This window comes from Lissotriton vulgaris, chromosome 11 (assembly GCF_964263255.1).
Source record: "Lissotriton vulgaris chromosome 11, aLisVul1.2, whole genome shotgun sequence".
In the NCBI taxonomy this organism is placed as follows: Eukaryota; Metazoa; Chordata; class Amphibia; order Caudata; family Salamandridae; genus Lissotriton; species Lissotriton vulgaris.
Genome location: NC_141699.1, coordinates 19,718,215 through 19,734,290, shown reverse-complemented (window position 1 = coordinate 19,734,290; position 16,076 = coordinate 19,718,215).

Genomic DNA, 16,076 nt, shown 5'->3' with positions numbered 1-16,076 from the left:
CCTAACCTTAATTTACTCACAGGTATGTCCCAACAGACAGACAGCAAGCCAAAGTGACCACCAATAGTGATCAGGGATGAGACCCAGGCCTCATGCCTCTCTGGCTCTCAAACCCCTGTGGCGTCAGAGGGTGGGGGGCAGTAGACACAGGTGCTTGGCACCCTTTGTCCACTCCCTCTCTTGTCAGGTCAGGTCTGACACTCTGTCACTGACCCACCAGTCTCGGCCCTGTATCTGGTGGCTGGACAGGAGGCTGGGGTGGGCTTCCCCACACTCAGCCCTCCTCTTCTTTGGGGCTCTGTACACTCCAACCTGGAGCGGTACCCCCTTCTAGAATAGTCAGGGCACCTGTGGCAGGTGTCCGACACCATTCACCCACCAGTTCAGGGGTTCTATCCTGCAACTGGTATTCCAGGTCAGGGGGGACACCCCGGACCTGGCCCTCAAACCTAGGCTCCAAAGCCTCCAGGTCATACAAAACCTGATCCTGGCTTCCCCACCCAGGGACCAACCCCTGCAGTGGAACACTTGCCCGGCGCACCAGGACTTCACTCACAGATATGCCCACATTGGTACACAGTACCCATCAGGTCAAAACAATGGTGTGGCCCAGTCCACCCCGAGGGTGAGACTCCTGCCCTCCTTCCAGGGGCAACCCTGTCCACCAAGACAACCAAGAACACAACTTTCCTACCAGTTCAGGACCTCACTCCAGCAACTGGTCTCCCAACCTAGGGTTTAACCCCTCAGTTTGTACCGGGGTCAGAGGCGAGGACTCCTCCCTCTGCACCCCCTTCCAGAGAGCTGTGTCCTCCCTACTGGTGGGGTATCCCATGGAACCATATTTGTCAGGACACTGGTTATCGATGTCCTTCCTTCCAGGTCAGGCAGATCCTGAACCTGGTCTCCCAACCCAGGGACCAAAACCTGTGGTTGTGCATTTGCTTGGCATGCGAGGACTTCTGGGGACTCACACAGTCCCCCCTTGAGGTGTGACACACAACTCATGTGTCCTGTGACAGTCTGCCTGGCGCAGATCTCCCGACCCCTGTCCACCTGACAGTGCGTGAAGAGCCCCCAGGACAGAAGTGGTGTCACCATGGTCAATCCTGGGAGACTCAGCCCTTCAGACTGGTCCCTGATCCACGGGTTCTCTCACTGGGGACTCCTTCCCACTCTCACCGCTTAGTCTGGACCTCTGCACCCTCCCAACTGGAGTGGCACTGCCAGACACCAGAACTGAAGGAGGCCTGGTTACACCCACTCCCCGTTCACCAGACACTAGGAGATCCTCCACAAATGGCCTACAAGTAAAGTCTAGGTCCCCATCCTGGTGTTCCCTTAAGGAACCCTCCAGGCCCTGAGACTGGGTTTCGGGCACCATGAGACACACCGTCGCACACTCATTCCTTCTCCACTGAGACCGGACATGAGCCCCTATTCCCCTCCCACTACACTGGGACCTAACCGGGCTAAACTGAACCTCTTCCACCTCACAGGTCTGGAAGATATCTAAGCCACTCCTTTTGGGATCACTCTCCAATGCCTCCTCAGACTCTCTGGAATTCACCAAGAGGTCTGCCTCCAACGTAAGTGCTCTGGGATCAGAGAGCTCACACTCCACCGGGTGTTGGCATAGCTCTGGAAAACAGGGACTTAAAATATGCTCTCCAACAAATGAATCACACAGACCCCACAGTTATTAACCAAGCTACTCTTTGTCGCACACTCCAGTGCCTCAAACAAGTACCCCACACCACTCTCCTGAGACTGGCAAGACAGTATCTGACTGCCTCTGTCACACAACCACACTCTTCTGGCTGGTCTACACACACCAAGGATTCTACCACGGAGGAACCCCTCTCCCTGTACCTCTCTTCTAGAGTCAGTAGAGTATCCCTCCCACCACTAGGAACATGGTCCCCTGTGCCAGTCTTCCAATCTACTTAAGGGACACTGCACTCCACTGGAACTACATCATAAACCTGAACCCCCTGGTGTATGTCGACCCCATCCCTCAAGTCAAGCGCCACATCTCTGGGTGTTTGTACCTCTCACTCTACACTAGATATCATAATCATGCTGCCACCATCTGAGCTGGACTCCACCTCCAACTCAGCAAAGCTCCTTCCTTGAGCGTCCCATTTTTCCTTCTGGGCTAAGGCCCACCAGATCATACCTTTCTTGCTTAGCCGGTCTAATTCTCTGCACCTTTGCTCAGCAGCAAGGAGCCACTTATCTTTCTCTTCCTCACTGTCAGAGAAGTCCTCCTCCTCAGAATCGTCTGCTAATGTTGCTTCCCAAATTCTAGCCTCATGGGAATACAGGCATGCCTCAAGATCCCTCCTTGTGGAACCTTTCTCCACAGGCAGCCCCCTCTTCTTGCAAAAGGCTTTTATGTCCTCTTCTGTGCAGATGCACAGGTGGAAAAGGTTGATTTCCATTTTGGCAGGATTTTACAGGTGCAACACTAGCCAGAGTCTCAATATCCAAAAATACTTCCACGAGGGCACCGGAACAGTATGTGGTGGCGTAGTGGTCTGCACTCGCTAGTGATGTGCACCAATCACTGTGGGGCTAGTACAAATACAAGTTCAAATCCCCTCCGCTCACCAACAATTTTAGGAATGGGGGTCTCTAGTTGGCAGAGGTAGGTACCACTGTCCAAAAGAGTCCTATTGCCAACAGCCACGGGTCGGGAAAAATAAGGGAGGAAGAAGCAAAAAGTTTGGGGATGACCCTGCGAGAAGGGCCAGTTCCAACAAACACAATGAAAACATTACAAGGAGACACCATACAGTTTAGAAAAATAACCAATCTTTATCTAAACCAACCAAGACCAAAATGGCAAAAGTACAAAATACAAAAGTAAAGATCTCCCTTAGTTCAAGCAGGAATGCTTTCATAGTACTTCAGGATATTTAAATACTCCCTACAGCATGAATAACAATGACTCTTGAAGTTAGTGCGCTTCTAGAGGAGTAATTACGGTATCTGTGAAATTAATGCGAGGAGCGCAACAGAAGCCCTGGGACCGCTCGAGTCTGGAGTGAAAGAACACAGATCGGTCTTTACGATGATATGGTAATCCAAGCTAGCAGCACTAGCACATAGGGGAGTATCCTTGGGATGCTGAAGAAGTAATGTCCCAATCCGTTTAGTTGAATAAGTAGGTTGTGGCCTATACCTTAGGGAGTTATGACACTGTTCTCACCGGCCCCTCTGTTTCAGGAAGGGGGCGACTGGAGCGCAGGGAAAGAATGCTGCAGCAGGGGTGCAGAACACAGGAAGGGGGGAGAGTCCCTGTGCCCCCAAGTGCAGATGAAAGTAAGCCTCCCACCGCCTGCGATGCTTACAGCCCTTACGGGGAAGACGCACTTTCAAGTATCTGGACCCTGAGGATGCCCGGCTTGACAGTACCTTGCTTGCGGGTTGCTGCTGTGGCTGTTGGAAGTTCAGGGATGGTACTCCCTTCACCGCAGGCACCACTTCACCTCTCGACTACAGCAACCTTCTGCTGGATGTGGGAAAGATCGGATGTAGCACTGTCCTCTCTCAGTCCCCTCAGTGTTTGACTGTCACAGGGTGGAACTGGTTTGCAGAGAGGTGCACGGGGCTCATGGTGACAGGGGTTAAATGGCAGCGATTTGCAATGTGAGCGGGCTTCGCATTTGAGGCCCGCGTTGAAAACTGACAACCCATGGAGCTCTTCTACTGTGCAACACATGGTGCAGGCAAGGCTGGGGCATGACAGTGTTGGGGGAAACAGTTTTTCAGCAGCACTTCAAGTTACTATCCTACCTGGCGAGGCCCCACTCCGCTTGGGACTCCCATCAGTGATCTCAGTGAGAGCCAACAATCCACAGCACTCCTCCCTGACACTGATAAAATGGGTGCGCTAAAGCCAGCAGCAGACGAGAAGGAAGGTTCAATGGAGATAGGGTGGTGCAAATGAAGAACCACACCTAATTCCTAGGCGATGTCCAGGCATGGTCCTGTTACTTGAAGGGCATAAATGACACTGAGCTGAAGTACAAGGTCCTTGATGTCCTGGAGAACTCTCAGAAAACCAGAGGCAAGAACACACACGACCTTGGAGAACCTTCGGAAAGCAGGATAGAAAACAAAATCCAGTTTTTTCACTGCCTCAGACAGAAGTAGCAAGCAGCAGGCCAGCATCACACAGCAACAAGCAGAGTAGCAATTCTCCTCCAACAGTTTATCCAGCATTTCTTTTTGGCAGAATCTCCTCTTGATCCAGAGGTGTCTCAAAAACGTATACCCCTTTCTGCCTTTGAAATAGGCATACTTCAAAGGAATGTCTTTGGATTCTACAAATTCCTGCCTTGCCCTGACTTGGCTCCAGACACACTACAGGGGTGTGAAGACAGCATTGTGAGTGGACATGCACATCCCTATTCAGATGTCAGTATCAACTCCTTCAACCACTCTAGCTCAGGAAGGGCTATCGGCCTGGTGATGGGAAAACAGGACACGCAGGTCACACCTCAGCTCCCTTTGTGTGACTGTCTAGAGTGAATGAACAAACAGACCAACTGTCAGTCTAAACCAGACGTTTCGTCCACAGGCAGGCAGATGTGCAGGATGGCAAAGCAAGAAAATGCCTGCTTTGTAAAAGTGGCATTTTCAAACACACAATTTAAAAACCACGTTCAGAGAAAGATGAATTTATTAAACCCTTAGTTCGGGGTACCCAAGCTCCAAATTTCTATATATTCCAAATTAAAAGTAGCACTTGTAAGGTGTTACAAGGCAGCTCCAATAATAACCTATGGGAGAGGTAATCCTTGCAATAGTGAAAAACGAAATTGGCAGTATTTCACTATCAGGACATGTAAAACATACCAGGACATGTCCTACCTTTCACATATACTGCACCCGGGGAGGGTCTACTGTGGGCCAGCCTTAGGGGTGCCTTACATGTAGAAAAAGGACAGGTTTGGGCCCAGCAAGTGGGTTTCACTTGCAGGGTTGACATGGCAGTTTAAAACTGCACTTGCGGACTCTGCAATTGCAGGCCCGAGCGATGTTTGCAGGGCTACTCATGTGGGTGGCATGACCAGTACTGCTTACCCACTAGTAGCATTTCATTTGCAGGTCCTAGGCACATACAGTCCACTTTACTAGGCACTTACCGGTAAATCAATATGCCAATCACGGATAACCAATCATGATCACAATTTGCACAGGGAACACTTGCACTTTAGCACTGAACAGCAGTGGTAAAGTGCCCAGCGTTTGAAAACAACTACAAAAATGAAGTCAGAAAAACACAATAGGAAGGCAAAAAGTGTGGGGATAACCCTGTAAAAAGGGGCAGGTCCAAAAGTCACCATCAATAAATACATACATTTGGCCCTAGTTCTGCAGATCATCAACAAACGTTCGGCTAAGGCTATTGGTGTTCTACTCACATGTAGCACTTTCAAGCTCCACACTTCCACACTTGTACTGTTTGAGTACAGCTAAATATCCACTTTATGGGGCTGGTGAGAGGCAGCTTCAGCCATATTCAGAGCTGAAGTCATAAGTAAACAGATTCTGGCTAGAGGTTAGGCCTGTCACGCATCAACCATTGTAAGTGCCATTCCCATTTTGATTAGCCTAGATTACAGCCATTTGTTGTTGTAGCTGTCAGTCTTGATGTTTGGAGTTTTTATGTTCACAGGCATATTGTAATTCCATTGGCACATTAGGCGAATGAGTATGCAGCACAGAAGTGTGCACTCTTTTACTGTGCATTGCTCACATGATGTGTCTATCTACTCAGAGCCGGGACCTGCAGAGTGTCAGTCACTGACAGCAATCAAAGAATGCTCGTCTAGTGAAATAGAAATATTGAAAGTGGATTTTAAATGTGAAACAATACACAGGACCTGCTTCGATATTCATTCCTTGGCTACCCGGAGTGATACCACTGAATGAGGGCTTTGCATTTGGCTGTCACCCCAGTGGCTTTAGATGGGAGCTCAAGTGGAAAGCTCAGCGACAGGACCCCACTACAAAACAGCGGCCACATCTCTGCCTGATCCAGATATGGAGACTGTGGACACTTCCTATGGACAGTGACACAGGCATCACTGAACAATGTGTATCTTGTTTCTACAGCAGCAAGGAAGTAGTACCCTTCATTCTTTCACCCCAGCTGGCTCAACCTTCTGTTGAGACTGGAGCAGGCCACCTTACTTACTGAGAATTTGTCCCAAGAGCAGGCATGGAAATAAGGTGGCAGGACAATTCTAGAGCCCACATCATGGTGAGCAGGATTGAATGTATTTTAATATCCAGCCAATCAGTACCCAAATTCGAAAAATAATGTAAACATATTTTCCCCTTATCAGGACATACGTTAAACAGTAAATATAATAAGAAAGCACTTTAAAATGTGTTTCAGAGTTGCCTTAATGATCCCTGACTGATAATCAGGGCCAGCTTTGTCGTTGTTGGCACCCAGTGCAACAACCTTTGTTGGCGTTGCACAAAATGACCTCTTTGTCCACTGATTCCCTCACAACCACCCTCCAATGGCACCCTTCATCCATACTTAGCCCGCTCTTACATGTATTTATTGTATAGTGCTACTTACCCAATGTAGAGTCATGACAAGCATCACATAGATGAGTCATACAAATGTGTAAATCAATGTATAGGAAATGGTACTTAGGACAATGAGGACTTCAAGGTGTAGGAGCCACATACATTCCATACTGGTGGTCCTTACATGTTAAGACTGCTTGTTCTGGAGAAAGAAAGGGGCAGATTAGCTACGTTTTTACAATACACAGAAACCAAAGTTTCTGAACTGTGTGCATGAAAAAGAGAGAGAGCACAACATTAACGTATCTACTTGGATATGGTGTTGTTGCTCTCTCTGGAGCTGGTGCACCTCAGGCTGCCATGCGTCAACACCGACACCCTTGCACCATAGTGCAAGAATGGTTACATGAGATCAAGCTTAGGTTTTATGTTGGCAGGGTACCCTTCCAGGACATACATCTACGCTTTCACACAGCTTAGCACTTCTCTATGCATGTTGTATGGTGCAGCTCACAAGCAAAGTAAGAAAGGTTAAGGAAAATAGATATTTTCTCGAAATGTATGCCTGCCTGAAGGAGTTATAATTTCCTGATGCCTGTCTCTTTCTAATAAGGTTAGTGGATAGGGATTCGCGTTGTGATCCAAGGGTGAATACATGGTATCATCCATGTACCACCCATGGAATGACTCTTTGATGTAACACAAAAAGAACAATTAATAGACAGAATGCTGCACAATGTCAAACATTCGCCCAGTACAGAGATTTGTCCTAATGCCACAGTTTTTTTTTCTCCCCCATGCCATTCCAGTTCAGAACCAGCCATATTCAAATCAGTCTTGACCCTGTTCACCATGGGAACAGTCAAGCCTGAACTGCCAGGCCAAGTCCTCCCTGGACGGGAAACAAGCATCCTGGGACCAGTTTCGGGGCATCACCCTTCATCAGCCAGGCTAGCTTGAATCTAGTGGCATGGAGAGCAAGGGACCCACATCTGGGCATACCCATCCCACTCGGGATGACCAATGCAAAAAGAACAATTGATGGACAGAATGCGGAACAATGTCAAACATTCCCCCCAATGGAGATCTGTGCCTAAATCCATTGTTTATTTGCTCCTTGGTCACTTTTGATGTAACGCAGAGCATAGTGTAATTCAGGATTTGAATTGGAAAGCAGCAAAACAACACTTTGCAGCAGGTTTGCACCAGGTATAAAGTGTTGGTAAATCCATCCCATAAATGTAACCAATTGATTGCAAAGTCATAGTAATCAAATTGTATTCCTACCCAAAGGAACCATTTTGAGCAACCTTAGAAAAAAGAAAGATTGAGGGGAAAAATAATAAGGTCCGGAATCTATGCCTTTTAATTTGCTACAGTATTATGCCTTGTTTGTTTGTTTGTTTACAGCAGGTACACACTCCACCTTCTGCCTCCCACTACTCGTGATGGAGCAAGGATTCACACGTAAAGCGACTTGCTCTCATTCATGAACCTCGTCTAACCCTTAATAAGCATTAACCAATCCTGTCCGTCTTAATTTTCACCTTTTCCAGTACACGCGGGTGCCCGAGAGAAGCTCGCATCTATGTTTATTAATTGTAATGATGCTTGCACTACTGAATGGCCGCTTCGCAGAAATCCAGTCTGCGCATGCGTCGGTCATACCCATGTGATGTGACGCACTCTCAATTTGGAGGGATGTTTTCGCTCATGCGCATTATTGCTAAATATGGCCACTTGTCTTTAACCATGCTCTCTGCTAGCTCTTGCTGCTTTTGCATATCTGTCTTTCCCGCATTAACCCTCAATGCTATAGATATTACAAAGTAAGGGGTGCAGTGAAGCTTTTCATGGTATACAGTGTATTCATTTTTTCTGTGTTTCTAATTTATTTTCGCTTACTTTTCATGTACCGCGTATCTGGGGGCCTGGGAGTTGGGGAGCTGCGCCATTTTAGAAGCCCATGTGGACCTGGTCACCTGACAAGAGGACTGGGCCTTGCATCTGTGGAAATCAGCCAGCTGGCTACCAAAGCTGAGATGCGCCTGGGAACCTGCCCCATAACCCAGAGAGGAGAAGCTGAATTTCACCTGAACTGCTACATTTGTTTCTTCCTACTGTATGCCCTATTGTACTCTTCTACACGTATGCCTGGGAACAGGAATTTAAGGGGTGGATACTGTCATTTGCATATTAAAAGATGGGAACGCAAAATTTAGGAGGTGACAATGACCTAACCACCTCTCTTGACCAATCGAAAGATGGGACCTTGTCACTTGCAACATTTGTGGGTGGTCTGGGGGTCCAAATAGAGTATAACTAGCCTAGTTTAGTTAGAGAAAATTGTCCGACTTGTCCGAGTAGCTGACCTGTCACTGACCCTACGAACTCTATAGGTGATTGATACAGAGCGCTGCGGAGCACTCTGTCCGTACTTTCCACAAACTCCAAGGGGTGGAAATAGTCTTAAGTGCTGGCGAAGCACTTTGCTGGGAGATTCGAAAACCCAATCGGGGTTACTGGCGGATTCCGTGCAGAAGGGGAGTAACGCAGGTGTTGCATCCGAAGCTGCAGGTGTTGGTCGTGCCCTTTGATGAGCCCAGTCCTGACCCTAACCTGAGGGGTATCCTGTCCTGACTGTCCTGAGCTGTACCTGCTCGCCTACTGGCATTCCGAATCCTTGAGGGTCCTTGTCCCCGCCCATTCTCAAACTGACCCGTGGCCAGGGTTAGTCCTCATTCTGTCCTAGGTAAATATATGTGTGGGTGTCTGTCTAACTATACTCTTTCGTTTCCTTTTCTTAATAAAGCACTCTTGCCTGTGATATTTTCCTATCACCCTTTCGAAAGTGACTGTTTATGAAATTGTTTATTAGTGATGTTCCACTCTTCCCCCTACCTATAGGAGATTATTAAAACTGATTGCATATTTTAGCTTGTTCCATTATCCCTTCCCTTTAGTATGGTTGCTGTGAACTTAGTGAAGATAGCTTAGAGTTAGTGATTAGAACACAAATATTAAGTACCCTTATTAGCCCTATTCATTCACTCTGCCTTAGTTTAAAGATCGTACTGATTAGCATGTTCCCAAATGTGCATACCCTGTAGTATTCCTTAGTACTCTATGGTGCTTGCCTTAATCCATAGCTACATTTTGGTTTTGATCTTGATCATTGATGTTCTGATTTGTATTTGCCTGTTAGTCATGGCATCTTCATTCTAATCTAACTTCATATAAATTCTTAAAACTCCATCAGGTGTCTGTGGTCATTACATATCACCAAGTGTCATTGAATGTACTGAATGTGTAAGGTATTTCTACTCTGTTAGGAATCTTGTTACCTATTCCCTGCTAGCTCCTGATCCATCAGGAGTAATGTGCCTGTGGTAAGTCAGGTACATGTATAGTAAATGGTGAGAGAGTCACCTCATGAATTACTCATAGTAGCGTGTAAAAATCACCCGGTTCACGCAAACTCAGTCATCTTATGCACGCCAGGGCCCAGTGCGTGGAAATTGGTAAACTAGTGACCCGGGTGACCTGCGCGCTCTATCAGTAATTTTCTGGTAGCAGAGTTATGGTTAGGACTAGTTAAAATAGGTAGACAAGATAGTTAATAAATAAACCGTGAAAATAAAATGTGGTGCTGAAACTTCCATGCTGCTCTATTGAGTACAGTGTTTCAAATAATGCGCAAAGTTTTTTTTTCTCTCTTTGAAAAAGGTTTTATATATATTTTGATTGCTTTGCATTGCTGCTATATGTAATATTAACAGAATTGTCCGTAAAGTGTTTTATGTTGTCTGAAATCCCCGGGGAATTGTATAGCGGGTGGTGAGTAGAATCCATCTCGCGCAGAGGTCGCTTGTCAGGAGGAAAATTAGTGCATGGTTAGGTAGAACTGGAAGCGCTAATTAGGATCTTTTGTAATTTTGAATAAATGATAGCCACAAGTCCTATTGTGTAAAACTTCCATTGTGATATCACCTAGTAAGGGTCACAGGAGGAAGGGGTCATAAGGTCTCCAAAGCTTGCATGGTAAGCAAGGTAGTCCGCTGGTGAAAGCCTGACTTAGTATATATCCCGGAAATAAGTGGATAAGTCAGAGGAGTAGCAGGTTCTATATTGCTCGTGTGAAAGGTTAGGCAGTGAAGTCTATCCGAAGTGAATGAAAAGTAGACTGAAGTGGTTTGCTTGTAGCGGGAGAAAAACGTTCTTTCTTTTTAGGACACTCCGACACAGCGGCGAACGTTTCATATTGTTAACTAAGATAAGCACTTGCACTTTAAGAAAAAATCAAAGTTTCCGTTACCTTCTGAAGGAGGGAGTCAGTCGGAAGGCTGCTCTGACGTCACTCCGTGCCGCGCTGGTATTGGTCAAGACAGCGGGCGTGTAGTGAAGCTGAAATTGTAAGGGAGGGGTGAGTGCCGGAGCGTGAGACGGCGTCTCGCGAAAGGCCGCGCACCCATTGGACAAGGGCTTTTGTAATCACTGTGTTGATTGGTTGTCGCGAGATAGAAGTCGCGCTAGCATTGGAAGCACAAAGGTAAAACAAAATTAATCAAGCCGAGTTAAAAGCTAGTCTGGAAAGGTGTATGTGGTATCCTGAATTCTTGCCTAATCCTCAGAATCTAGGTTTTTATAAGGAGCAGATGCTAAGAGGTAGACCTTACAATATGTACGGAGGAAAGAGAAAATTGTCATTTGCCGAAAAGATTAAAAACTATTTCAAGAAAGACAAGCCCATACGAACCAGGGAGGGTGTGATCATTCCACCGCCAAATACTCCCGCCTCCTTCATGATGTTTGATAAAGGGTATCATACCTGTGTATGGTTGGAGAATTGGGTGAGGTACACGGAAGACGATGGGTTCTTAGCATTTCCCATTAACGGTACCTTTAATGGTAGGATCCTGTTTAACTTAAGAACCCGAATGAATGAATTACATCCCGACCCAGATTAACTCAATATGAAGCATTAGAGGAGTGGGAAATTGAAGCTTTAGAACGAGACAGACCCCGAATGGATAAGGGAGTGAGTAAGTGGTATCCAAAGGTCCAAAAAGAAACTAAAGAGAAAAAGATGCAACAGTGGAGACAGAATATGATGGTTGAGGGACTGTTTCCAATGTTTGGGGTACTTGAAGAGGGGAAAGGGAAGTGTACGGAGAAAAGCCGACACCTCATGGCTATGGGGGACTCAGAAGATGAGCACCTAGAGGATTTATTGATGAAAAACCCACCTCCCTATGTTGCGGAATCAGAATCTTTGAGTTCACAAAACCCGTTTTCAAAATATCCTAGATGTAGGAGGGCCAGTGAGACAGATGTAACGGGTACGGAAAGTAAGGCCAGTGATAGCGATGGGTTTTGCAGACCTAGTTCCGCGCTCCCAAATTACCGACCTTTTGGGGAAGGCCGACCAAGTTTGGTCCTTCCGACAGCCCCAAATATTTCCCCTACATTGGTACCCCAAGTAATGCATGACAATTCTTCAGGAAGGTTTTTGCATGAGCGAGAAAAGGAAGCCCTGAACAAACAGCGAAATGACTTAATTCAGACCATAGCCCAGATAAATCCCAGTCCGGATTCACTGACTATCCCAGTAACTATTGGTCCAGCTATACCTCTTTATGGGGATAGACTGACTAGTCCAAGAACTCCTATTATTACTCCAATTGTACCTCCCCCAAGAAAAGAGCCGCTTATAGTCGATGATCAAGAAAGTGAGTGTGAATTTGTAATCTCTTTAATGGATCTGCCCATAAGGGAACCTGGAACAAGTGTGCCAAGGGCAAGGAGTCAAGTTAGGGCAAAAGAGGTCCTGATTGAAACCACTTCAGGGGTCAGGAGTGCCACTGTAGTAACTCCAGAAGAATTGGATAGATGGACCAAAGAATTAGACAAAGACACCCCAAAAGACACACCTCAACCCAAACCTTTAGAGATCTATAGACTCAGAATAGAGATCGAGGAACTTATGGCCGGTAATGTGGGATTGGATAGATTGAACACCCTTAGTGAGGAAGAATTGCTGTTTATCAGCAAAAGCCTTACCCGGAACACCAGAGTGCTCCATGAGAGATTAATGGACACTGCAGCTGATATGGGAATAGATGTTAGTCGCTCCAAAGTCCTTCAGAAACCTTACAGAGCAGACTTTTCTGACAAAGACTTAGAGAACATGAACGTGTCAGGAAAACAAACCCAAATAAAAGAATTACTGAAAATCCTACAGAAATGGGGAGATGTAGAAAAATGGAAAACCCGGTGGGCAAAGAAAAAGGAAGATAGTAGGGTTAAACCCACGGCTTCAGAATACGTGCTAAAAGAGGTAGGGCCAGCAGAAAAATTATGTCCCATGAGAGAAGTACCTGGGGGAAAATATGTCCATGTCCCTTGGTCCAGGCAAGATATTGTGTCATTTACTAATGACTTTCCAAAACTGCGGGAGAAACCAGTCGACTGGTACAGACAGGTCGAACGTTTCATAAAGGTTCAGAAATGTCTTCTGAAGGACCTGGATGGGTTCTTTGACATTGTGGTACCTGTAGATTTGTGGACCGAATGCAAAATTGAAATTAGTTGGCCCAATGAGGAATACGAGAGAGACTCCAAAACCGGAGCTCCCTCAACCGAGGTTATGAGGAAGTATGATCAAGTCATACAATACCTGAAGAAAAAGGTGCCCGCAAAATAAACTGATTGGACCCGGATAGATAGAACTACTCAAGAGCGCGATGAAACCGTCCACTCCTTTTATGAAAGGTTACTGCAGGTATTCAAAACTTACAGTGGGATCGATAATGTGGACATGAAGGATATGACCCATTTCAGTTACCGATTCGTGTTAGGATTAAGACCTGAAATATCCCAGTGGATTCGAGATAATAAAATCAGTTCGCAAGGTAAGCCCATAGATGATGTCCTCAAGTATGCCAAGTACTGCGAGGATGAGATAGAAAACAAGAAGAAAGCCCTTAAAGAGAAGGTCATGTGGGCACAAGTGAAATTGGTGGAACAGCAAGAGAAACAGTTAAGTAAATTGAATAATAATAATGCACAAAATCCCACTGCTGGGGGAGGAGGGAGACCCCGGGTAAAAATGAGTCGGGAAGAGGCTATGAAAAAATTCCCCTGTCACGGGTGCGGTCAGATAGGGCATTGGAGAGACGAGTGTCCACATTTGCTGGCTGGTAATGCCCCCGTAAATGGTTTAAATCCACAGGTGTAGAAAGAGGGGACACGGAAGAACCAACCACAGGTAAAGCAGCCTCCGTTGCCTCGCGCTCCTAGACAAAATTATACAAATCAGGCTCAGCAGAATGAAAGGGCCGAGGTGTGGGAAGGAGAGAATGAAAGGAATGCAGCAACTTCACAGTTTTTGTTAAACGACTCTTTCCTTTGTGATGATCAATACTGACGGGGCCTGAGGGGGGAGGACAAGGAGTGCGTACTTGGCGCCTCCTTACCGGTAGACCAGACAGGACCATACATCGAAGGAAAGGTTGAGGGAAAAGACGTCACCTTTCTGTTGGACACTGGTGCTACCCGTTCCACTGTGAGAACTGTGGATGTTCCTAACCTACCCCTCTCGGGAGAAGCTATCCAAGTAGTGGGTGTTTCAAATCAAATAATCAGTACTCCGGTAACTGAACCCATGGAGATTTCCATTGGAAATTTCAAGGAAATGCACAGATTTGTGGTCTGTGACTCCAGTCCTGTGAACCTGCTAGGACGAGATTTGTTGTGCAAAATGAATTGTACCATCTTTTGCACACCAAATGGCGTCGAAATTCAGACCCCAGATGAAGATAGCCTGTCCAAATTGATGTTACTAAAACCAGACACAGAAATTAAACTCCTGTCCATTAAAGACTTACCCGAAGAACTACAACTAAAGGTGGTACCTGAAGTGTGTGATTTCACTGGGAGAGATGTAGGCTTAATGGCAAACGTAGACCCAGTTAAAATAGCAATAAAAACAAATGCTGTTTACCCCAGAACAAGACAGTACAAAATGAGTGCAGAAGTAAAAGCGGGAGTCGCAATTGAAGTAAACAGGTTGCTTGAAGCAAACATCATACAGGAAGTAATGAGCAGTCCCTGTAATTCGCCCATAATTGGAATTAAAAAGCCTAGCGGAAAGTACCGGGTAGTGCAGGACCTGCGCAAGGTAAACCAAATTGTTGTACCTTGCTGTCCCATTGTGCCCAACCCTGCAGTGATCCTATATCAGATTCCTTGGAATGCGGAATGGTTCACTGTCATTGACTTGTGCCATGCATTCTTTTCCATCCCATTGCATCCCGAAAGCAAATTCCTTTTTAGTTTTGAATTTGACAGCCATGTCTATGTCTGGAATCGTGTCCCCCAGGTGTACACCGAAAGTCCTTCGATTTTCAACCAGATCCTAAAGAAATGTCTCGAATCTTTAGTACTGCCAAAGGAGTCTGTTTTGGTACAGTACATAGATGATCTTCTGGTGGTGTCCAAAAGTCAAACCGACTGTGTCATTGATACCATTGCCTTGTTGAATCACCTGGGCAAGGGAGGACATAAAGTGTCGCCAGACAAATTACAGTCTTGTAAAAACTCAGTGAAATATCTGGGGCACCAGATAGAAAAAGGGATCCGGAAAGTTACTACAGAGAGGATCAAAATAATTCGAGCGATGGAACTACCCAGAACCCAGAAAGAAGTAAGAATGTTCCTAGGAGTTGTAGGGTACTGCAGGCAATGGATTGTGGGATTCGCAGCTCTAGCCAAACCGTTGATAAAAATGACCAAGAAGGGAGTGGAAGATCCAGTTAGTTGGGACGATGAAAGCATGAACGCCTGGGTAAAATTGCAAAATTGCCTGTGCTCAGCCCCTGCCTTAGGAATGCCTGATTATTCCAAGAACTTCGAACTGTTCTGTGATACAAGAGACAATTGTGCACTCTCAGTCCTAACACAGGAACATGGACTGACTAGGCGTCCAGTGGCCTACTTTTCGGCCACTCTGGATCCAGTGGCTGCTGGATTACCCGGATGCCTGAAGGCAGTAGCTGCTACTTGTGCAAGTCTAGAGCAGAGTGAAAACATTGTTATGGGACATCCTGTCACTGTATATGTTCCGCATTCAGTTGTGATATTACTGACCCGAACCAAGACCCAGTATCTCACCCCTAGTCGGCTGACTAAATACGAGAGAATTCTTATAGATGCTGAGAATGTAATCATCTCCAGGTGTAATATTTTGAACCCAGCAACACTGTTGCCCGTTCCCCTGGATATAGAAGAAGATGAGGTTGAGCATAACTGCATGGACCTAACTGAATTTAGCACCAAGCCACGTCCTGATATCAAAGAAATAGCCTTACTTGATGAGGATCTTATGATGTTTGTAGATGGCTCATGTTTAAGACATGAGGATGGAGGTCTGAGTGCTGCCTATGCTGTAGTTACATTGGAGACAATCTTGGAAGCATCTTACCTGTGCGACGTAAAATCTGCACAAGTAGCAGAATTAA